At 37.5% G+C, this 26,343-nt stretch overlaps 1 protein-coding gene across 2 annotated transcripts in view; it reads right to left on the bottom strand.

Annotated features, from left to right (window-relative positions):
- CTNNA2 (catenin alpha 2) overlaps positions 1 to 26,343 on the bottom strand; it is a 548,499-nt gene that overhangs the window by 336,766 nt on the left and 185,390 nt on the right. The gene's annotated exons all lie outside the window — the stretch shown is intronic.

Here is a 26,343-nt window from a genome sequence, read left to right as displayed (position 1 = left end):
CTGAGTTTAAACTCACAACTCCTCATGCATCTTTTTTACACACTAGAAAATCCACTGCTTCCTTTGTCAGAAATAGTCTACTCAAAATTGAGGGCCTGGAGAACACATGGATGAACTAGAAGATTATCTGAGATTCTTTACGTTATATTCTCGATTCACTTCTACATTAATCTCAGCATTTATTTGTATAATACTGTGGCATTAAAAATAAAGTTTACTTGTTTTGCTTTTTCATCAAAATGAAATGTAGCATCTGATTCTGATTCTGTTAGTCATGACAAGATGCAAGTGCACCACACAACGCCATATTTTTTGTTTGTTTTTGTCAAAAAAAAAAAAAAGGTAGCGAGCTAGGCTATAGTCTTAGAAGCGACTAGCACAGATTGTCTTCAAAGGTTTTCACTTTTGCAAGATGAATCGGTGGAGGGCATAAAACTCAGAGCAACTTCATAATCACCTTTCTACTATGTTTCCAGAGGCAGAAAGTTTATATGGGAGAAGAAAAAAAAAAAAAAGTCATAGCAATGACCCACAACTGTATTCCTTGGGGCCATGCACAGGCAGTTAAAAGCTAGATATACATTCTGGCCGGTCTCTTGCTTGCCCTTACCGCATAAACAAAGATGATTTAAAGCACTTTTTATGGTAAAGTTCCTTCAGATTCGACAAGCTATACAGCCCACATGGAATAAGGAAAGAAAGGTTGGATCCAATTAAAGACTCATATTTTTCTTTCTGATATCCTAGACAAGCTGCAAAAGGGGGGATACAGCTAGCTATCTTGCATCACTTCTTGCAGTATTATATTTTAAGAGTTTTATTACTTTTCAGCTCTAAGTCTCTGCAGGCCACTGCAGCCGGTGCTCTTCCTTACCCCCCCTCCAGGTCCTTCACCCCCCGGCCACCCTTGGCATATAGATAATGAAAATCTTGTCTCTGTTCCATTCTCTCTCGATCCACAGTGCGGGAACAGACCCAACCTTCACTTGTCTTCGCTACTTCTGTCTTTGCTAATAGTGATTGTTTCTACCAATGGATGGGCCTCTCATTCCCTTCCCCCCACTATGTCAAACGGTAGCATAAATATTAATGTAGAGAAAAGTATAGATCAGAGAGAAAGTCTATGTCATTAACCAGTCAAGAACAGATTGCCTTCTGGAATATATCATTTCGGTGGCACACTAATACAAGGATGCAATGCAATCTCTGCAAATACTTACAAAGAAAGATTTTGAAAAAAGTTGCCATTTCCTCCTTTGACTTAACCAGAATTGAACCATGAAACCTACTTCCATTGCTATAAGGTCTCTCACTGACTATATAGCAAACACAAAAAATTAGAAACACTCCAATCATAAAGAGTGGAATAATAATATTAAAAATTAATGCAATTAACTATGTACTCCTGACTATCCAGCACAAGCATAATCATTTGCCTTCTGTACATGCTGAGCTTAAAAGTTAGAAAAATGTTCTTTTTGATGAAAATTTCATCGAGCAAAGACATTCTTTGTCGCTTAAATAAGAAGTTAGGATACGTATACTAAGAAATTAATACAGGAGGCAAGCCTGCAAGTTAGTGTGATGAAAACATTTGCAGAATAAGGATAATATTATTTACTGCCTTTCCACATTTTTATGCCATGCATAAAACTTTCCCAGTATTATAAAGAGTATTTCAGAGACAGGTGATAGAACAAAGTTACTACAATGTCTATGTTTCCATTTTGAGAATGTGTCCATGTTGTACATATTAAAAAATATCAGTGAGATTAAGGCAAAATAACATATATGGGCAATCGAGCAAGAAGTTTCTGAATCACTGGGATTGCTAGTATAGAATCAATCATAGAATCATAGAATCATTAAGGTTGGAAAAGACCTCTAAGATCATCGAGTCCAACCGTCAACCCAACACCACCACCCACTAAACCATGTCCCTAAGTGCCTCATCTACACGTCTTTTAAATACCTCCAGGGATGGGGACTCCACCACTTCCCTGGGCAGCCTGTTCAATATACTTCTTATTTATAGGAACACTAAACAAATACAGGTGAAGCCTACATTAATGCAGAGGAGGTATAATGAAGACTAAAGAGACAATACGCCTATACTATTCTTAAAATGAGCAGACAAAGAAAAAAATTACCATTTCTCATTGAACAGGGGGAAAAAAGTCAGTTTCTCAGTTCATTAAGAAGAATGAAGTGGAAAAACAAGTTTTGCACATATTCAGAATTCTTCGTAGGTTTAAAGATGTTAACAGTAGAAGGTGCAATTCAAATCATGTTTTTTGACCTTCAAGCCTAAAAAAATGGTTAAGAAATTCCATTCAGTGTTTTGAAACAAGATTATAATCTCTGATACAGGAAATGAGGAGAAATAAAAATATGTATATGCCTGTTTTTATTTATTTATACATGATTTCAGATAGTCAAATGTACTTCAGAAAAAAGAGACAAATAACTTTAAATAAAGCAATTCAATAGATTTTTGTGCTGCATAAATGCTAAAGCAGGTTTGCCATCACGTAATTTTCCCTGAGACCTTGACAATGGTTCATCAAGTGGTTCGCTTATGGTTCAGTTTTGGATAGGTGTCTTCACATGTGTGGGAGATGCTTCACCAAAGGCAATGGGACACCTACTTACGTGCATCTTCTGAATCAAGACCACAGGGTGTGGGCTGATGAAATATATAACAGCTCAACATACTCTAATTAACCAATATGGAGGTCTTTCTCTAAATCCAGTGCAGTTTCTGGGCTCTTTACTGAAGATGGATATGCACAGGATCTTTACTACCTAGAATTGTCAGCAATGAACCAACTGCTTCGATCTTTCATCCTTCTCCTTAGCTGATCCTTGAACGTTCTGGACACTCATTTCTCACACAGGCAACCACAACAGATACACTGCCCATCCTGTCCTGCTGAAGATGGAAAAACATAACTTTTTTTCAGCTTCCTTGAGGTTATGGCTATGTCCTTTTTCTCTCTAGCAACCTCATTTTCCCAACTCTCAACACTTGAAGGAACATTTTCCTTTTTCTCTTGCAGTCCGGAGAACCCACTTCCCAGACTGCTAAGCTAGAAAGCATTACATTTTAGCTTCTAAGATACGTATTTTGAAGGCAACAACTGCATGTTTTTGTATGTGATGAATTATTACACTTTCTGCCCTTTTCTCTCCCCCAGATTTAAATCAAACAGACTTAAATACAATACGAAACCGTCCTCTTCAGTTTGAAAAGCACAGGCAGAATTTGTACAGAAGGCTCTCATTACCATCAGGTAATACCTGTCCTCAAGAGGTCTAGGTTGACACTACCCAAAGCAGGTAAGACACCTCACATTTCTTCCCATTCCCCATACTCTCAGTGGAAGATGGGGGATCTAACATACGCAGTTTGGTATGTTTTGAGAATTGACCTTTCTCTAATAAAGAGAACCACAGTTGCTGTTTTAAAGCAAACTTCTCCATCTGGATCCAGGTGAAGAAAATTTCAGTGAGACATTACCTGCAAGAAGGTAATTACACAGAATTGATTTCCTCCCGAATGTTTGTTCCTACTTACGGTTTAGGATCTTCACTGAACTTCACTGCGCAGGAGACCAGTGAAGCAAGAAGGAAAACCAAAAAAAATGATGTATTTGAATGGCAATTATTTTCTATTCCCCAGCTGGTTCTAGCAGTTAATTCAAAATGTCAGACAATTCATTGCATTTTGAGGAAGACACTTGTTATTTCTTAGTTGTGAACAAGACAGTCCAGGGCACAAAGTTCAAAATACAGCATTCACAGAAGGCAATAATTAGAATTACTCAACTACACTAAGACGCTATTGCAATTGAACAGCTCTGTCTGCTAGTAGTAGGGTCAGAAATTTAATGTTGCACCATTTGGTGTAATGGTTACAATAACTGCTCGCTTATTTTCACACCTATAGTGGAAGGCAATTAAAGTAATACCCTTTCATTTGTAATTAGGTGCCCGTACTCATTTAAACTGCATACAAAAAATGAGAAAAATAAAGGATCAGAAAAAAGAAGAAAGTATCAGATTTTATAATTAGCAGGCCAGTACCTTCCCTAGCCTGAATTTATGTCAGAAAACAAAATTATTTAGTAAAGGCCTGAGAATTAAATGCCTCTGGACTTTACTCTTTTTTCTTCAAAACATCAAAAAGACTACAGAAGGAATGGAGTGTGATTAATATATTTTTAAATAGAGCTTTTATATTTTACTCTTAGGAAGCAATTGCATTAAAATGAAAGTAGGAAAAAAATTAGGTTTTATTGTTTGGTATCACTTAATATTTTGATTCCACCCACTCCCCTTGGGATAATGGGTAAATCCTGCAGCATGCATAGAATAAAAACAGGCTCTGAACCACAGACTCTTTTCTGTATTTGTAAGAAGTTTCCTTTAACTGTTGAATTTCATTTCATAACCTTCCTGGACCTCTGATGAGGTGAAAGCTTGCACTGACATTAGAAAGGGAATCAGCGTGATTTGACAAGCCATTTGATGTATTTGCCTGTAATAACTTCGGCATCGCAACCTTCAAGGGGACAGAAAGCTGACAGCCAAAGAGAGGAGACAAAGAATGTAGTTCTGTGACTACGAACCAGTCTCTAATAAAAGGCTCTGGGTTTTTTATGAGGGAAAAAAATAGATACATTTGTTAAACATTTTTTTAAACTTCTTATCCTGAAAACAAAGAACGTTTGATTGCTAGGTATACCTTGAGATCAAGATCAAAACTTGTAATAGTTTGAGCATAAAATAGTCAAAATGCTCTGCATATGAAGATAATTAGAGTATCTGAATACACAAATCAATAGTACATAACTGTTGGAGGTGTTTTGACTTTAAAATCAGATAAGATTGGAGAAAGTCTTAAAGAACTAAAATTATTTCATTGCTAATGGGGCAATGCTAAGTCACCAGGAAAACCTCAAAAACTGTTACTTATTTTTCATTTTTTCCCTTAATTTAAATTGTGATTTTTACTGCTTCTTTGAGATTCTTGTCTTCACCATCTCAACTTTCAGTTGTTTGCCCTCAGAAGTCCTCTCAGAAAGGAATTCTGCCTGGCTCATTCTGCAAACACTGAAGGTGACAGCACGGAAATGTGGAAAACCCTATAGAAGTCCACATATCTGACTGTCTAATACCTTTGTTAAGTTCCTGAAGTATTTTACTCTGCATGTAATCCTGTAACAATTGCTAAAACTACTTATGTAATGAAGCATATAAATAAAAGTGAGCAACACAGCCCAATACAATCCAGGGAACTACAGGCCTGTCAGCCTGACCTCGGTGCCGGGGAAGATTATGGAGCGGTTCATCTCGAGGGCGCTCACATGGCATGAGCGGGACAACCAGGGGATGCGGCCTAGCCAGCACGGATTCATGAGAGGCAAGTCCTGCTTGACCAACCTGATCTCCTTCTATGACCAGGTGACCCGCCTAGTGGATGAGGGAAAGGCTGTGGATGTGGTCTACCTGGACTTCAGTAAGGCCTTTGGCACCGTCTCCCACAGCATTCTCCTAGAGAAGCTGGCGGCTCACGGCTTAGACAGGTGGACTCTGCGCTGGGTCAAAAACTGGCTGGGCGGCCGGGCCCAGAGAGTTGTGGTGAATGGAGTTCAATCCAGTTGGCGGCCGGTCACGAGCGGTGTTCCCCAGGGCTCAGTGTTGGGGCCGGTCTTGTTCAATCTCTTTATCAATGATCTGGATGAGGGGATCGAGTGCACCCTCAGTCAGTTTGCAGATGACACCAAGCTGGGCGGGAGTGTTGATCTGCTCGAGGGTAGGAAGGCTCTGCAGAGGGACCTGGACAGGCTGGATCAATGGGCCCAGGCCAACTGGATGAGGTTCAACAAGGTCAAGTGTCGGGTCCTGCACTTCGGCCACAACAACCCCATGCAGCGCTACAGGCTTGGGGAAGAGTGGCTGGAAAGCTGCCTGTCGGAAAAGGACCTGGGAGTGCTGGTCGACAGCCGGCTGACCATGAGCCAGCAGTGTGCCCAGGGGGCCAAGAAGGCCAAGGGCATCCTGGCCTGTATCAGAAATAGTGTGGCCAGCAGGAGTAGGGAAGGGATCGTGCCCCTGTACTCGGCACTGGTGAGGCCGCACCTCGAATACTGTGTTCAGGTTTGGGCCCCTCACCACAAGAAGGACGTTGAGGTGCTGGAGCGTGTCCAGAGAAGGGCAACGAGGCTGGTGAGGGGTCTGGAGAACAAGTCTTCTGAGGAGCGGCTGAGGGAACTGGGGTTGTTTAGCCTGGAGAAAAGGAGGCTGAGGGGAGACCTCATTGCTCTCTACAACTCCCTGAAAGGAGGTTGTAGCGAGGTGGGGTCGGTCTCTTCTCCCAAGTAACAAGCGATAGGACGAGAGGAAATGGCCTCAAGTTGCGCCAGGGGAGGTTTAGATTGGACGTGAGGAAAAATTTCTTCATTGAAAGGGTTGTCAAGCTTTGGACCAGGCTGCCCAGGGAAGTGGTGGAGTCCCCATCCCTGGAAGTATTTAAAAGACGTGTAGATGCGGTGCTTAGGGACATGGTTCAGTGGGCATGGTGGTGTTGGGTTGACAGTTGGACTTGATGATCTTAGAGGTCTTTTCCAACCTTAATGATTCTATGATTCTATGATTATAAATATCAGAATAATTCTGGATGGAATATATTTACGCATTCTCCTCTCCATTACTTTGAAGTGAAAATATAAGTATCAATTCACTCAAAATCTTTCTTCTTGAATATGCAGATGTATCTTCCTGAATTTCCCAGTCTTGAGTCATGCAAGCTGTACATAAACATTATAGTATTGAAATACCATAAACTTGTTAAGGGGCAAGCTTTTCCTCAATGAAGTGCATAAGTGGAAATACATCAACTAAATTTCCTCAATTATAGTCCATCTACTGGGACTTAAAATTCTTTATATAAGCTTGGCTGAAGACAAATGTTAATGCTGGGGAAAAATTCCCAAGAAGAGTTAGTGGAGGAAACATTAAGTATTCTGTTATCAAGCAACATGAACTTTGTCAGCAACAAAATCCTAACTCTGATATCGGTGTGGCACTTCCATAACTAGAAAAGCTTATAACTGCATATTTAAGGAAGGATCAGTTATTTCATTTAAATGGTTTTTAACAATGCTAGAATTTTAGCAGCATCTTCATATACCAGGACTAAAAAGGGTAGTAATCTGAAAAAAAATTAAAATTTAAATAACTGGCTACTAATTCAATTCAATTGAAAGATTAACAAAATGCTTCAATATTCATACCACTTAAGTTTATACAAAATTACAATGTTACTGGTTTTCAATTATAAGTAGCAACCTTTGACAGTACCCAAGACGTGTGAGGCAACTTTTCTGTACAAAGAGCCTGATTCCCTGTCCTGAAACTTTTCCCAAACTAAAGGTTTAGGCTTCCCTAAACCTGCTTAAACGGGTAAAACTGTGGTTAGAGACAGGAGTCAAAACATTACACAAGGCAAGAGAAATAGTTTCAGAAACTATAAATCAAGCTCCTGTTTTTTCTCTTAAGTTTTTTAAACTGCAGTCCCCTCCCTCAGATATAGGTATGGCTGTGTTAGTGAGAAACAACAAGGAAACTACTTCATAAAATATCACTAAATAACACTGTTACAAAAATCTGTTTCAGGAACAGTAAATAACAGGTTCAGGAACAGTAAATGTCAAAGCTGTTGCAGTCTTACAGTCAGCAGTAGTTTCTGCAAACATGATTTCTTCCTTCTACTTCGCATGCTCTCATTTCTTACCTGGTTTTGCCTAAGGAACGGGATTCACAAACTCTAGTACCAACTGCAATTACTGTCAATACGCAGGAAAATGATTGCAAAAGTAGGGCACTGAAATGATGATGAAGTAAAAAGGCAGGACAGAACAACTCTATAAAAGACTGTGTCAAGCAGTGTATATAAACCAACAGTGTTTACCTAGTCTCACAAAGAAATAACGATCTGTACGTAATTAGCAGTAGGATTGTACAACATATTTAGAAGGAAACATTTTGGGAGATACTGGAGATATTCAAAACCCTACTAGTCATGGGCCTGGGAAACCTGGACTAGGTGGTCCTGCTCTGAGCAGAGGGGTTGGACTAGAGGATCTCCAAAGGCACCTTCCAACCTCAACAGTTCTGTGATATCAGTGAAGAATGAAGAATGAATCAAACTTATCCCATAAAGCTAACTTTGATGGTTTGGAGGGGTTTTTTGGAGTTGATGAGGGATACACTGAGGTCCAAAATGAGTTCTTTGGAACTGAGAATGTTGATAACATATAGAGTCTAAAATTATTGAAAACCGGGTTACAGTAGATATCCTCCACCTTTATGCTGTTGAGATGACACTGTTGAGATCTACTTGGGCATTCATGGTGGATTCCTTCCCTACACATGAAAAGAAGCCACTAGCACTGAATTTTCTGAAGTGTCCTTGGTTTCCAAAGCTAGCCTCTGACCTTGTTGCACAGCCCTGTGTTGTCCCTCTTCTCTAAGGTTTCCCTAAAGATACTTCAGAGTAGGCTGATATATTTAGAAGCAATCTTTTGTTCTCTCATGACGTTTGTGTCATAGAAGTGCTCACATAGGTGTTTATCCTTGCATTGTCAAAATTTTGAAGGAAATTAAAATAAAATATTAGATGATTTTGAGCTCTGGTTATTTTTTCCTAATATATTTAGTGAATTAATTAAAAAAAAAAAACCACAAAAGCAAAACACCAGGAATGTATATATTTTAGTAGACCATGGAAGAAGAACATTCTTTGTAACTATTATTCCTCCTTATTCAATAAATGGTCTGAGTAACATTCATCATTCATTAAATATGATTCATCTCCCTCGGCCTTTATTCACTAATGAACTTAATGTAGCAAGTGATGTAATCAGACAAAAGCATGGTAAGAGCTTTTTCTGCCACTATAGGCACAATCATATTTAATTAAGAATTTGGTGTTAACTGAAGGTATTAGTTAACTATTGCAGACCCAATATATTGTCTACCTTAGAGAAGCAGTTTCCTCATTAACAAACAAGAGCTAAGATCTAATTGTTGCCTCTTTAATCTGCTAGGTGCATTAGTATCTCATTAAATGTGCCTCACAGAACAAAATGATTTCTTTGATATTATTGGAAAGGATTAACAAAACCATAATAAGTTCTTGGAGGCTTTATCCAGGATCCATTTACAAAGGAATAGGTATAACTACTCATTAATTACTGCATACCTGAAAGCAGTAAGTAAAATTACGTTCCAACGAGTGAAGTATGGATAAAAGTTTCAACCTGGAACCAGTATTCATTAGTGAATTGTACATTTTCCTCTGCAGACAGCTGTTAAAACAGCCCAGTGATTGAAGAATAACATCTAGCATCTACCAATTTTGTTTTCTATTTCTACATACATTTTAGAATAATATTTCACTTAGATTCCAATATGTGTAGGTTGACAGCACTCCTTTCTTCTCTATACATTACACTATGGAATGAAATAAAAGTATAACAACTTTAATTTTGTGTTTGTTTGGGTTTTTTTTTCTTTTTTCTTTGTCCTTTTTGTTTAATGTTGCAAGAAGTCAATGAACATTCTGGATCCTGTTGCTTTGTTCCCTTCATTTCATGAATATCCCTTCTGTAATTTCATAGATCAGCATCCTTGTGATTACCATGGATACAGGATATCTGTTAGAAGTTACACGTCTGTCTGTCTGTTTTTAAATGGGCACCTCCATCTCTTAAGAAGAGGGTCCCTAAAATTTTTATTTTTCCATAGCTAGAAAACAAATACCACCTATTATTAAAGCACCATGGTAAGGCATTCAGGAGATGTTTACTGCGCTCTCGTTATATGAGTCTGATTATCAGATGGTAGCCAAGAAAAAATTTCCAACACCACCTCTGGCAGATCCTTCAAGCAATTTTGACTTAGAGATTCAGCAAGCCAGAGTCTGCATCGTTGTTTACAGAAAATTATTAAGTCCTACAGTTTCGCAACACAGATAACAAGAGATGGAAAGTAACCTCATACTGGGTTTTGGCCAATTTTCAGTAAGTAAATTGTGCAAGATAATGCTGTGGGGAAAAAAAAACCAGAAAGCTGAATGCATGTATGCTATAAAAGCAATTTTGTCTGAATAACAATACTTTAAAAAAAAAGTCTCAAAGCTAGCAGTATTTTTTTCAGAGATGGACGGATTTTTCACTGGAGAATGTCAATAGGTCAGAAATACAAATACCAGAAAATATTATTTCAGTTTTTTCTAACACTCCATAATGAGTAATTTGATCTATTATTGCAGTCTTGAAAAAGTGAATCAGAGTAGTTCATATGTAATGGAAATACTTATAAGTAGTTTCCATTTTTTTAAAATTAAGTAGAGATGGTCTTGTTTTCTTTTTCACCCTCAAGAGGTAATTATTCCTATGTGAAGGAAAATTATTTTATATTCTTAAGAAAGTCTGAAAAAAATCGTAGAAATTTTAGATTTACTTGCAAAAGCAATCCTTTGTCTCCAGTTTATGCTCATATAGTCACTGCCATAAAGACAGAATTCAAGCTATTTATAAGACAAAAGAAACAAGACAGCCCTCAGCATGATGCAAAATTCAAGAAAATATTCAACTGTAATAAAAGATGTCAAAGGTCTACCAATGAAGATCATAGCAGCATTTACTTTAATTACTTATAATAAATCCACATTATCACTGCGATGTATGCACTACCACTATATAGGGTGCAATAAACTGCAGATTCGTCATGAAATGGCTGTGGGTAGGTAGGTATATGTAAACCAGTTACGAAAAGTGAAATTTCTTTGTACCACGAAAGTTTCATATTGACTTAAAGAGATGAGCATTCTCTCGCCCCACATCAAATCCTCCAGGATCCTGAAGAGTGTTTTCTATTGTCTTTTGGCAATCACCTTAATTACCTAAATTCAGTACCTGCAGATGGCTCAATTGAAGGCAAATTCCTTTTTTTCTCCCCCTTTTCTTTTTTGGATGGGGTATTCTGTATCAGGGTGGTACCTGTTTATTCTGCTTGCTGGCCTTTGCAAATATCAGAAAGGTTCCCATTCTCCCCTCCACGAAAGATTTTTATATTCTCATTAAATACATTACTCCATACTGAATATGTGAATAAAACATCCTCTTCATACTTATTTATGTAGATCTGCTATGACACCAACAAGAAACTAGAGCACAAATACTGATTAAAACTGAAGAATTTCTAGGGTAGTCATGTGGAAATCTGACAGTGGAAATTTTACGAAGGGATTCAATTATGTCAAACTATCACATCTTATAAAACAACAAAACCAACAAAATAGATGCACCAAATAAGACTGTGTATTCATTGTCTCATTCCTGTGCCCCCTACATGTATAATTTACTTTTTATACAAGAAAAAGCAGATTCACACACTAACATACTAGAAAAATTAGGTGTTCGAAATTTTTTCAAGTTTTAAGTGCTTAATTTTGCATTAGCCATTAAAAAAACATAAAAAAATCCACCAAACAAAACCAAACCAAAACAAACAACCAAAAAACCAAAAAACAAAAAAGAGAGTGCCTTGAATCATTGAAGGTAAGAGACGGTATTAGATAAGCGAAGTCTGTTCACTCAGATTTTGACATGTACCACTTATAAAATCAGCCGCCTTCTCCAAAAATCTGGTTTCTAATACAGATTAGTGGGCCCTATACAGGTTTTTGTGACATCATCCCTACTGAGGGTGTATTATTTTCATACTTTCAGAAGGATTAGCTGTATCTTGAGTAAAGTGATCTAAACTGTTGCTAATCTACACATACAAGCACTGACAGACAGTGATGTCCTGTAATAAAATTAGGAATAAGTAGATCCCGTCTATACTAAACTAAAAACTGTCCCACCTTGGATGATCTATCGTGTTCCCAAATACATCATTAAAAAAACATTGTTGTAAATCTATGTCACAAATAGAATACCTATATGTATTCTTCGCAAATGTACATTTTCTTTCAGCTAGGTCCTGCTATTCAGATTAGGTGACACTTCATCCAGTCTAGTTTTCTTCCTCACCACCCCCTTTCCGCATGTTACACGTTGTGATTTTACATATCTTAACTATCACAAGACAAATTTTGTCAAATTAATACGACTTTTTCATACTACAGCTATGTTTTGTGTTGTTGCTAGGCGTAGTCTATATTGGTTAAAAAGCTGCCGAAACTCTGATGCTGCACTGCTGGTGAAGGCAAGTATTAAACAGGCCCGTTAGGACCATTATGGCTTGAACCTGTAGAAAGGCTTACATATATTATTTATAATAGAAACAAAACAGACCAATGTTTTCACAGACATTTTTCTGGCATGCTTAGTATAATTAAGTTACTTATAAATTATTAAGAAAATTATAAATCACACAGGACATTAATAATAAAGTTCTATCACATGGCTGCAACTTACTAAAATTCAGATTCTTTAAGATTGACTTGCAATCTGTTCTTCCAGCAATTTTGCTACAAAATATGGCCCAATCATATTTTAAAAAGGTGATTTCCTATGTTTAGGTAACACATTCTTTCAAGAAAAGATTTTTAGCATGTTGTTAAAAATGCCCTAACATTTAACACTAAAAGCACCCTTTAAATGTCTTTTTGGTATTGTTATAACAATTTTTAAAAGCTGGAATAAAAATCTACCTTTTGCAAGACTGATTGAAAATTCTGAGAGCTAAAATATTTTAATGGATAAATTGCAATTTTCAACCTTTTCTCTGACCCTTATCCTCTCAATCCCCCACTATTGTGTGGATCTTTAATAGACAAGAGTTTTCAAGAGTGAGACTTATGTTATAGTTAGAACAACTCTAAGGAAACAGCATAGCCAAAAATTAGCACCTTAATGAGTCAATGGTTTTGTTTCTGTTTAAGAAAAAGGGTCAAGAGATAAGTATGTACAGCACTGTAACCAAAAGATGGGTGAAAATAAGAGGACTTGCTCTCTGTGTGCAGAAAATAATTAATTTCCTGCTCTGCATAGGTAACATCTCATCCCATGCTTGTGCTTTGTTATGGACTCCAACATTTAATGTAACATGTTATAACTGATTTAATAAATGGAGGGAACTATTAGGCTCAGATATAGCAAAGGCCGATGTCAGTGCCTTGCCAATCTCCTGCCTGTCCATATTAATTATTTGAGTATTTAATAGTCTTTTGTCACGTCTGAAGTGCCCACGGAAAGAAACAGAGGACAGGAGGCAAAATTAAATATCAGTAGTGCTTAAGTACAGCTGAAGATAAGACACTTAAGAGGTTAGATTTCAGACTTGTGAATTCATCTAAGGAGAAGACTTCCTGCTAGTACAAGAGGGCTGAAACAACAGATATAAGTAGTCCCGCTGCACAGGACTTAACTCTTAGTATTACGACAGGTTATTCTACTTTGCAATACTCCAAGAAAGCTAAAAAAGGATTTTAAATAGAGTGCAAGAGAAGGAAAATGAGAAATAAATATTAGGATAAAATAGGAAAAAAATGTATATTACAAACTAACTTTCAAATCTGCACAAGTGACTATTCTTTCAATAAACTCATAATTTAAAGACCATTAACTGCATCACTGATCAAAGTAAGTGTCAAATGTATATCAAAATACACAAAAACATGCTCGGATGAATAGAATAAATAGAAGAAGAACACGTGCATATCTAAGGATTCAAACCCAAAAATTCCCACAAAAAGATATAGCTCTACCTCTTTGGAAATACCTTAGATTGAGTCCCACTGATAAAAGCAGTTCTGATTTACATTCACAATTAACTCTAATTAGCTGTGTGGCTGTTGCAGTCTATACAACGTTTCCCATTTATCATGTCAAGTGAGTTATAATATGAAGGCTTATTTTGCGTAGTCATTGCACTTCCTATCACCGTGAAATATAATGTACATCAGTTGTAAGTAATGACATCAGGCAGCTGATAGATACAGTGCTGCAGTTGTACAGTGACTTCTTTCTGTATTATTTATTCCTTTTTTTTTTTTTTTTTTTTAAGAATAAGGCAGAAATTGAAAAAGGAAAAAAAGTAAAACAGTATTTGGGACAATTGAGCTGAATTCACTAAAATCTCTGAACAAAGCAATCAAATTCTTGTAACGCAAAAAAGCATATTTTATTAAAGACAAAACCCTAAGCATTTGAAAACTTGACCAAACTTCCACACAAGGACAAGTTCTCTCACGTGACAGAACACAGAATCATAGAATCATTAAGGTTGGAAAAGACCTCTAAGATCATCGAGTCCAACCATCGACCCAACACCACCATGCCCACTAAACCATGTCCCTAAGTGCCTCATCTACTCGTCTTTTAAATACCTCCAGGGATGGGGACTCCACCACTTCCCTGGGCAGCCTCTTCCAATGTTTAACCACTCTCTCAGTAAAGACATTTTTCCTCACGTCCAATCTAAACCTCCCCTGGCACAACTTGAGGCCGTTTCCTCTCGTCCTATCGCTTGTTACTTGGGAGAAGAGACCGACCCCACCTCGCTACAACCTCCTTTCAGGTAGCTGTAGAGAGCGATGAGGTCTCCCCTCAGCCTCCTTTTCTCCAGGCTAAACAGCCCCAGTTCCCTCAGCCGCTCCTCATCAGACTTGTTCTCCAGACCCCTCACCAGCCTCGTTGCCCTTCTCTGGACACGCTCCAGCACCTCAACGTCCTTGTAGTGAGGGGCCCAAAACTGAACACAGTATTCGAGGTGCGGCCTCACCAGTGCCGAGTACAGGGGCACGATCACTTCCCTCCTCCTGCTGGCCACACTATTTCTGATACAGGCCAGGATGCCATTGGCCTTCTTGGCCGCCTGGGCACACTGCCGGCTCATGGTCAGCCAGCTGTCAACCAGCACCCCCAGGTCCTTTTCCACATCTCTATATATTAGCTCTACATGCCTAAATATCTTCCCTTCCTCTACTTAGACCACCTGTGATCATATAACATTCCTCCCTCATGTTCTTAATCACCAAGTTCTGTTTCCCTTGTTGCCAATTTTAGGGATTTGTAAAAGCTTGGTTTCCAGGTCAATTTTTTTGCTGGACTTGAGAAGAACAGCTTCTCTTCCTTAATCTTGAATTCAATAGTTTAACGGGAAGCTACTCTGTGCAGCTTTCCATGTATTTAAAAGACAAAGAATACAACAAGTATTTATAATTAAAGCTATGAAATTAAACCACAGATGTTCTTCATTAACAATGCTGTAGTTTGTGCCTCTTATTAAAAAAAAAGACGTTCACGTATGTGCTGAACTATTGTTCTGATTGTGTAATAAGTTTTATGCCTTCTTCCATGTTCCATAAACTTTTGAATTTCCCTTCCTTTTCATCTGTCCCACTGTCTTCCTCTCTTTTTTCCAAAATCCTCTCTAATCTCAACTTTTTTGCTGTTTAAGGAGTGCTTTAGCAGATGTGATTTTTTTTTCTTATTTAGTAACTATGGAACCATTAACTTGTGTATACCTTAATAACAATGATCTCTGCCTGTCTGATTATTGGCATTTAAAGCTATGACAGTGTTGTTTATTGATTTGCAGGATTCAGTGGATATTGTCACTAAATACAATTTACATGAACTATCAGACTTTTAAAAATAAGTGCAGTGAAACCAGCATTTTACATCTTGTGCTCTAAAATATGTTTTGCTATGCTTCCATGTTTACTTGGGTTTATAATATTTTTTTTGCAGTGTTCCCTCTGCAAAATACATGCAAACCAGCTTATAATAAAATATATCATTTTGACACTAGTAAATGACAAAAAAAAAAAATGTTAGAATCTTCCTGTTATTGTCTCCTAAACAAGGCATATCAGCTACAGAATCTACTAACGAGTTAAACCTATCACAAGGAATCTAAAAAGTTCAGAAGATAGCCTAAAAAATGCATATAAAATGTTTTGAAGATGGAAAAAGATTAAGCCAGGGAGGAATTGTGAATAACTAGCAAAATGGGCAATGAATTACATGCCCACTTTGTGCTTAGAGTTGCTCTTTCAATCTAGGGCAGCTTTATTTTTCAGTAACTACTGCTGGTTACAGTGACACAAAAAAAAGTGTAAAGAAATGGGACTTAATTTGCTTTTCACGAGAACATTGAAACGTTTGATTATTTATTTCTTTTATCTATGGCTAGCAGTGGGAAAATCTTATCAGTATACAACAGTGCCCAAATTACATTGTGTATTTGCCTTTTCCACAGTTAGATTCAATGTCAGTGAACTCAAAAGGCTTTTTATTACTGATTGTATAAGGCCAAGATTTCACCCCCAAGCTCAATTCTAAAAAACTTGCAGGTTAAGATGGCAAGTAACACACAAGACATTTTTCAGAGATATATAATAAAAATATTAATTCAAAATAAATATCTATTTATAGTAGAAACCAGAGATCTTATTTGGGACAGGATTCATGCAAATGACATTTTCCCTACATTTTTTTCAATCTTTTTTTCAGTCTAAGGGTAAGCCGGGGCAGAGTTACATTCAAGAAAAATAGGATGTAACCCTCTTACCAGCATCATTAGAAAATGGTATAATAAACATATACCATACATGCACAGACTTTAAAACAATAACAATGCACTGATTTTATCAGTGCCTCAGAATACTCATGAAATTCAGCTGATGACCATTGGATATAAAAGTGGAAGAAATGTAAGACTTATCGGGGAAACGGTATAATTCCTCCTTAGTCTGCCTTCATGCAATCTGCAGGTTAGAAACTCTTCAGGTGATTATAGAGGACCAACAGGATTAGACACCACCAAACGTTCTACTGTCCTTGTATTTATATAATCCTCCTTTGAAATCATTGAAACTTCTGCATTCAAAACATCTAAAGGCAAAGAATTCTACAAATATGACATGCAAAAGAAATTCCTTATGTCTTGTTTGCTTTAAATCTGATTTCTTAAACTTCTCTCTATTTCTTTACGGTACAACAAAGTGAATAATCATTCCCAATTTACTTTTGCCATAACATTCTTGGTTTTATCAGATCTCCTACAAGGTCTCCCTTCAATCATCCCTTAAGCAAGGTGAAGAATAACTTATCTTTCCGTTTCATAAGCATCTCTATATTTCTAACCATCATTGTCAATCTTCCTTGAACCTTCTCTGTACTGTTTAATATATAAATAGAACTACATTTATTATTCAAAATACAGGTGTAATGAATTTATACAGTGGCAACGAGACATTTACCATATTGCTGTTTCTTCCTTCACCAATAATTCCTAGTACTCCATTTGCCTTTTGAGGTCACCAAGCAGATGTTTTCACAGGAGTATCCCTAATGACTCCATCTTCTCCCCTTCCTCTCTGCCACCCCGGCCCCAGGTGATAACAGCTAATGTAGAATTTGGGACTGGTGATGCATATTTGGTAATTTTCTCTTTAATCACTGAATTTACCACCACTGAGTTACATCCAATTCCCTTCTGTTGAGCCCCTCTGTATAACGCCATCCTGACTGTTCTAAGCAATGCTGTACCACCTGCAAATTTCATTATTACTTGCACCTTTTGTAAATAATTTTTATATATACATTTAGCCTGTTAGATAGTCAGACTCACTAGTCCTGGGTTCTGTCACCTACTCATTAGGTCTCTCTTTAAAGCTGAGTCATATTTGCCATCTTCCTCTCCTCTAACACCAATGTCAAATTAGGCAATCACCGTTAGTAATTCAACAATTTCACAAGTAGGCTCCTTTTAGACATTTCTGTGCTTACAGCTTACCTTGGTGCATTATTGCTTAATGTATTTGCTCTACAATCTCTTCTACTGACGCTTCAACTTGAGACACTTTCATCAGTTTATCCACTGCAAAGAATAGCTCAGGTATGGGAACCTCCCTGAGTTCCTACATAAGTAACATTAGAACTTAGTTTAAATGTACTCAGGACTTCTTTTACACTGTAACTCATTTACTATCTCAGAGAGATTTCCTTCTTCCGGTATATTTTATATCAATTGGCCCTCAGCAACATGCTTCTCAAATATTACTTTGGTCTATCTCTTGTTGTGCTTTTACATTCAATTTACCTTTCAGTTATCCATTTTTCCTCAGCATCTGACTTCAACTTTTTAAAGAATGTCCTTTTATTTATGGGATACCTTTTCTTTGCTATGGAATCATGCAGGCGTGTGTTCATTAAGACTGTTTCTTGGGAGTTTTCCCAATTGCACTTAGCTGCGTGTCTCTCAGTATATTTAAAAGTTCTCCATACCATGTGTAAACATCTTACCCAATTGACTGTTCTTGTAACTAACAACTGAATTTTTTTTTTTGTATGAAAATTTTAAGTTGGGGGGGTGCTTTTCAGACCTTTAAATACATTTTGGCAACCATTACAAATCAACTGTCCAGTAGCAATATCTTGAACCAGGTCTGGTCCCTAAGAATGACCAGATAAATGGTTCTCTCTTTTTTTTGATTTCTTAACTAGTTGCTCCAAGAACTAATGATTTTGGTGTCTAACAGCTCAACATGATGTCCAGTCAATATAGAAGTAGACAAAGTGATTTCCAGAGGCTCTAATTGCCTTTTCCAATCACACACTTTCACCAAAGTGGCTGGGAATCCAACAAAATAGGTCTAACACTGACAATAGTTCTGTATTCTAAAATTCCTCTTCTGGCACTGAATTTCATTCCAGAGGTTCTATGGCAAATTTTTGTACAGTAACTCCTTTACCTGATTTGACTCAAATATTTCTTTTCTAAGGCAAAGTGCATAGCAAGACTGAGCCTGTTATTCCTATATAATTTCTACCTTGACATTACAGAGTTCATTGTAAACTGTAAGCCCTATTGACAATACCAGAAATTGTTTTCTGGGTGAGGAAACAGGCTAATACTCAGACAAGTAAATACATACTCTTTTGCTATTGATCCATGGATCAATAGAAAGCAAAGCCAAAGAGGACCATTAGATCATCTAGTGTGATACCTAGTATAACTCACATGATTATATTTCATCCAAATATGCTACGTAAAGAAGAATTCAGTCGGGTTAAATATTTTAAATCCTCCCTGCCTTATCCTCCCAAACAAAGCACACCGCAGTAAGAAAATAAAAAAGGCATAGGCAACTGCAGTGGCAGAGAACTAATTACTAGAGCGATGCAAAAGCGATGCTAGCAAAAGGGTGTCAGAGAAAGGCAAAAGCAAATAAATAAAACAAGAATAGAAAGTTTCCCTGCCCACCTAAGCTGGGAGAAGATTAAATTATATTTTCATCTCTAGAAGTTGTCCCTGTAAATGATTTGGGAGATACGTCACAGAAGTCAGGTTCAAAAGGTACGTTATTACTTGAAGACCCAATCAAAATGTCTTAAGCCTTTAGGAATAAAGCAGGTTTCTGGCAATAAACTTAAAAGTAAACCTATTGTGACTCTTAAGACACTGTACATGACACCATCCCACAGGTGGATAGCCCAGTGTCGTGGTTTGATAGCTAGCCATCCCCAGGAGTCAGTCCTGACTCACCAGTCCTCTTGTAGCCACTACCTGTACTCATTCCTTTCCCAGAATCCCACTGAAGACGGGGACCTCGTGGGTTTCAGTCTAATCCTCCAGGGCAAACACAACAGAACAAGCAAGCACGTGGGGATATATGGAAAGGTTTTACATCATTCTGAACACATCGCTGCTTTTAGTCATTGAATAAAACCCAAGCTGTTACAGATCAGTAGAAAAAAGCTGAATACATCCTATCCCTCTTGGGGGTTCACTAACTCCCTTTGGTGCTCTGAGAGTCTGTACGCACTGAGGAAAGGCAGGAGCCTCTTTCAGCTTCTGATACAAGCACCTTACCATCATCTTGTACAGCAAAAGAGGACTAAAAAGAGAGGAAATGGCTCAGAGATCCCTTTTATCATCCTCTTGCTCTGCCAAATCACTGATTAGCTTCTTTCAGACAATAATAGATTTTGTTGCCAAGGTGACCTAATTTCTGAGAACCCAGATCTCTTCCAGGGTGATTACATTTCCATGCTATAGCCCTGAAGGAAAAAAAAATTTCAATGCTTGTATTTATTTTAATCTCTGCACTGATCTATAACTTTTAAAAGCTAAATTAGTCACACATTAAAAAATAGAGTTAGTGGCTCATTAAAGACATGCAGAATCTTAATGTCCCACTACATTTATAACGGACATTCAGATTTTTCCAAACTCATATAGTATAAAGACAAGACTGTGAGCAACAGATCAGTCACATATCGCCGAATGTCACTTACCTTCACCTTCGTGAAGGCAGAGAACAAAGGAACAATTCCTCTGCCTTCCCCACATTTCAATTTACCCACTGAATAACAAAATCGTTATGCCTTAAACACTCACCTGAAGTGCCTGCCTTGGAGGACTGGATAACAATTATTGTCTTAAAGTAGAGTGAAAAGTATTGTAAGCATGTTGAGATCCATACAAGAAAACTTGTTTTTCCACAAAGCCCAGGGAAAAAAGAAGTGAACAGAGAATTTGTGATTTCTCTTACCACACTGAATATGGATTTAAAAGATTTTTCCAGAAGCTAGAGCATAATATTCATTTATTATTCTGAGCCTTTAAAACTCTGTAAAAACACCAGTTTCTTTTTTTTTTTTTTAAATAAAAATTAAGAACACGATACATACAGAAGAAGAAAATATAAGAACAAAAGATGTAAACAGACAAGCTCATTGTGCTGGAAACAATCCCCTGCCCCAAACACGCACACAAGCTTTCTACTGAATTAAACTAGTTTCAGTATAAAAGTGAAAGGTACTTTCAACCCGCCCAAAGCAACCAGGATCCTGGTTAGCCTGCTGAACTACAAGAAGGGAGGCTGGGATTCAGATCTCTCCAAGCAGAGGATGTAACTAACCTTTCCCCCTCCTGGCCACATGTTCAAGTGGTGAAGAGGCAGAGAGGAGCAGTGAAATGACATTACTAATCATCAGTCACATCATCACCCTCACAGAAAGGAAAAATGAAAGGAATAGCGGAGCACAGGAGCTTCTGCTTAGAGCCTGGACTGGCAAAAAATGCCTTTTGGAATGAAAACAGAATTTATGAACACAGAATTAGAAAGTTCTTATTCCTGACGATTATTTGAAAATCAAATGTTCTATTCAACGTCATGGCTCCAGTCAAATCTTATCAGTGTGGCTTGTTACACCAGACAAAAGCAGGCACAACTGTATTATTTCTATTATACATCTCTGAATGTATTTTAAAATGTGTTAATTCTTCTCATCCTTGCATGACAGGATGCATGACATGCAGACAGACCTCTCATCACCTCCAACACAGGATCAACATCTAAAGAATGTTTCAGGATTTTTCTGTTCCTAAATGAACTTCTACAGTATTAATATTTAAATGATTAATTACTTATAGTATCTCCTTTACTAATTAAATACACACTGTTAGTAAAGAAGTTAAGTATGTAAACACTAACACCATGATTTAAAGTTATGTTACTGTGGCTTTTCTATGAAGTTAAAACTGGTGACAGTCTAAGACATGCTGATTCCACAGTAAACTATCATTAAATTAGTTTCAGTAAATTCTTTAAAATAATCAAATGTGAATGGGTTTCTTAACCAAAATTACACTCTTTTTCCAAGGCCACCTAAGTCCACTTTTATTTCAAATACCTGAGTCCTTTAGAAAATACCTTGGGAAAGACAAATAAGATATTATTGGACAGAGCTCTTTAGAAGCCCACTAATTTTAAATGGGGATTCTTTTTTGCATGGGATCAGAACACTCCTTTCACTTTATATGTTAGCTTTTCTTTATATGTTAACTTTGAGGATTTGGTTATCTTTTTTAGTATTTGTAATCTTTTTTAAAGGCTTACATCACAAAAAATGAATAGGTAAAGAAAAGCCTATATTCCCATAATTCACATTTTAAAAGCCTGCTTCCTATAGCAGGCAGTTTTACATTCATAGTTTGAACATAGTTTATGTGACAGTCAATGTGTTTTAATTAGGTTAACACAACTCACAAGGTACTCTCACAGAATTCAAAGAACATTAGTGAAAAACTAGCAATAGAAACTTATTTTAAAGGTGCGTTCTTGACTTATAAATTAGCATGACCTAACACAATCTAACGCAAATCACTGTTTCAACAGATTGGCTATACAAATACGGACACACCGAGAAACCTGAAGCATTCACAAGGAATCTCAATTTATTCTCTAAAACAAAGATGGCCTTCATTAATCTTCTTTTACTTCATGAAAGATGGGGTTTGCAGAACATCATTTTCCCTAGAATATGCATAAATCAATCTCTCTATTGGAAATAATAAGTAGCAAAGAACTTATCTGGCAAGTTTCCTTATGTTGTAATGACATAGGTTACAGAAGTTAATAACATGTTACTTTCTTGGCTTGTAGCCTTCAAGCTTCAAATTTAGCTAATTTATTTGCAAACTGCAGTCATATATTTGGAGGGGGGAGGGCAGTGTTCAACATCCTTGGCAGGAACATAAATCTGTTGCTAACTTTTAAAAGTAACCACAAATTGACATAGTGAAAGTTTGCAAGTGTGCTTGGGCCTCATTTACACATATTATTTTGTCTCATAACGTGCAGAAGCAAAATTATACTGAAAAGCAATGAGAGAATGAATTTAAGTCTCAGGTAAAACAACAACAATCCCCCCTAAAAGTCTAATAAACATTTTAACAAATAATTTATTATTGCACATTTCCACAATTTTTGTTCTTTTTTTCTCTAAATGATTTAGAATAGAAAAAGAAATTCCCAGGTGGATAATGAATGCAAGTGTATGTGAATGTAAGACCGTTAAGCCCCAATGTAAATTCTAATTATGTTAAACATAAAAAATATATACTATTTTTGCAAAACCATTCACCTTAAACTTGGAATAACGTCATAAACATCCATTCCCAATTTCTCAACAGTAGATTTTAATTATTGGTATCTTACAAAAAGTTTCAAATAAATTTTTGACGAGTAGAGAATACGATGACAAGAACTAGTATACCTAGTTCCGCTTGTAAATTCCTGGTTAACTTAAGCAACTTAAGTCTCTCTTTGATAAAATATATGCAGTCATAAAATGAAAAAAAAAAAAAAAAAAAAAAAATAGAGAGAGAGAGTAATTCAATTTGGTAAAGTGATTTATGATTTTCAAGTAAAAAACATCAAAAAAGGATGTTTTTTTGTTGATTTTGTTTAATCATATGTATATTATTCTGAAACATACTTTGCTTGTAGAATTTAGGGCTCACACAAAGAACCAATGTTCATTTCTTCTATACTGAATTTACTTCACAAAAGTTGTAAGACATTGGTTACAGCTAGTGTAGTAAGACCTTTTTTATTTTCCCTAATTTGAAAAAAAACCAAGATACTACCACTATGACCCTTCTCCATTATATTAATCAGCAAAAGAGAAACAATGTCACAAAAGTACCCAACGTCTGCTTTTAGCTTAAAAATTGGCAGAGGCGTATGGGGAATCAGCTGGGAGTTAAGCATACCTTTGCACCATCCTCTTATAAAAAATCAGTATCCATTTTTAATTAATATCCTGCTTTTGTGCTGCTTCAACAGCTGACAGGAATATCAGTTCTACCACAATCGGCAAAATGCCAGAAATACAAACTGCTGTCAGCTAGAAACGTACAGGATCTCTGAATGTCAGATGGGCTGTTGCCGTGCCCAAACTCCCTGAACTATTGTAGCATCATAAAATAATTCGGTCTGGAAGGGACTTCAGAGGTCACCCAGTCCAACCTCCTGCTCCAAGCAGGGTCAGGTATGAGGCCACACTAGGTTGCTCAGAACTTTATCCAGTCTGGTCTTGAAAAGTTCCATGGATAGAGATTGAACAATCTTTCTGGGCCTCCTGTTCCAATGCTTGACTGCGCTCTTGGTGGAAAACTGATACTCTTGCTAAATGCCAAATCCCTTTACTTCAGGGTAGTTTGCCATATTTCCTTAAGAGTTCCCTGCTAAGGGTTCCCTGCCAGAAATTACAGGTGCTAGCTAGCAACTCAGTAAGGAAACCACCAACTGGAAGATCAACCCTTCTCATAGATGTAGACTTCCTTGGGGACTGTCCTGCTTCTCCTTCTTCAATTTCATTAGTTAATTCCAAGACAGTTTTAGCTACAACGGTTCGGTTTACTAGGCCAACAAAGCATGCAATGTTTATGGGCAAGTAAACTCGCACCTATGTCCCTTAGCCACCCTGGTACAATAACAATAATGATGAAAACCAGATACTGATTTCCACCCCCTCACCCCCCAATGCTCTCTATCCACAGAACAGTATTTTACAAGAACACATTGAAAATGTTTCTAAGTTTTAAAAAGGACAGGAAGAAATCAGGTTTTCCCAATAGCCATGACCCACTTCTGCCCCTTTACTTATTTAAGAAAATAAATATACCAGGATAGGAAGAAATATTATTTCCAGAACCTAGAGGAAAATTGAAAATATTTATAGGTCCCCCAAAACCATAAAATTTCAGATATGAGGAAAATAAAAAAAGTTAAGACCGTTACAAAGCAAAACCAGATCAGTTTATAACTTATCTCAACTACACTTTTTACCATCCCCCGCAGCGAAATGTGATCACAGGTGCCAGACACACTTTAATATCATAAAGTGACAGGCGAAGGTTGCATTTCATATCCCAGTGTCAGGCTCCTTCTGCTCCCTTTCAGCTGGGGTCTTCACGCATTATGTTCCAGGTAGATCTTGTCAGTTATACGTCAGGAAATTTGGAAAGGAGACAGGGAAATGAAAATGACTCTACTAAGGGTAATACAGACATCAAGATCGAGATGAAAATGGTAAGAATTGTTCTGAATTCTTAATAACTCTTTCAAAAGGTCATTTTGCAACTCTGAGTTTAGGTCCTTCTTCCACAAAGGAGAACTGAATGAACTAAAATAGATAAATTTTAGTACTTTGTTTTCCCAAAACATACTACATTAGCTAAAATATGCCCTTTTGCATCATGTGCTATATATGGCACAATGGGCATACAGTATATAATTTCTTTTGCAATATCATATCACAAAATGACAAATCTACAGTCTTGCCTCCCTCTTAATAAAGGTTTGCAGTTCCCAGAAAGCTATACAAAAAAATGCTGAGAACATGAACCGAAGAATTGGGCACTATAACCATCCATGTATTTGTTGTGAAGTCCAATCCTTTAGTAGTCCAGTAGTACTCTTTTTGCATTAGGCTATGACGACCCCACAAAGGACGCAAGTTTCTCCCTTTTTTGGATTCACAAAATCCAATTATAACAACCCTTACCAGAATGCCATGAATCAGATGAGCCATAATAAATACCTTTGCAAAGGCCTTTGGTATCCAGCAAAACAATGAAAGCAAAATTCGCATCTCAAGTGATGATTTGGATGTCCAGAATCAAATAATAAACTTATTTCATCTGGTATTCAGATAAAAGGTCAATAAGGAAGCCAAGGGGTTCTCCTCCCCATGTTGGTGACCTGGAAGATCAGGCTGTTAGTCAAGGGTAAATACTGTGTTTAAAGAAGAGTGATGAGGAATCCAAGTGAAGACATTAATTTTTATTTTCTTTATGAAAACAATTAAACAAAACAAGAAATATCTCTAGGTCAAGGATCTTGTTGCCATTACTGGGAGATTTACTTTGGATTGGCAATGTTATAGAATCATAGAATCATTAAGGTTGGAAAAGACCTCTAAGATCATCGAGTCCAACCCTCAACCCAACACCACCATGCCCACTGAACCATGTCCCTAAGCGCCTCATCTACTCGTCTTTTAAATACCTCCAGGGATGGGGACTCCACCACTTCCCTGGGCAGCCTGGTCCAATGTTTCACCACTCTTGCAGTAAAGACATTTTTCCTCATGTCCAATCTAAACCTCCCCTGGCACAACTTGAGGCCGTTTCCTCTCGTCCTATCGCTTGTTACTTGAGAGAAGAGACCGACCCCCACCTCGCTACAACCTCCTTTCAGGGAGTTGTAGAGAGCGATGAGGTCTCCCCTCAACCTCCTTTTCTCTAGGCTGAACAGTCCCAGTTCCCTCAGCCGCTCCTCATCAGACTTGTTCTCCAGACCCCTCACCAGCCTCCTTGCCCTTCTCTGGACACGCTCCAGCACCTCAACGTCCTTCTTGTTGTGAGGGGCCCAAAACTGAACACAGTATTCGAGGTGCGGCCTCACCAGGGCCGAGTACAGGGGCACGATCCCTTCCCTACTCCTGCTGGCCACACCAT

Source organism: Aptenodytes patagonicus, chromosome 4 (assembly GCF_965638725.1).
Source record: "Aptenodytes patagonicus chromosome 4, bAptPat1.pri.cur, whole genome shotgun sequence".
Lineage (NCBI taxonomy): Eukaryota > Metazoa > Chordata > Aves > Sphenisciformes > Spheniscidae > Aptenodytes > Aptenodytes patagonicus.
Note: the sequence above shows the minus strand (reverse complement) of the source record. Positions and strands in the feature narration are given on the sequence as shown.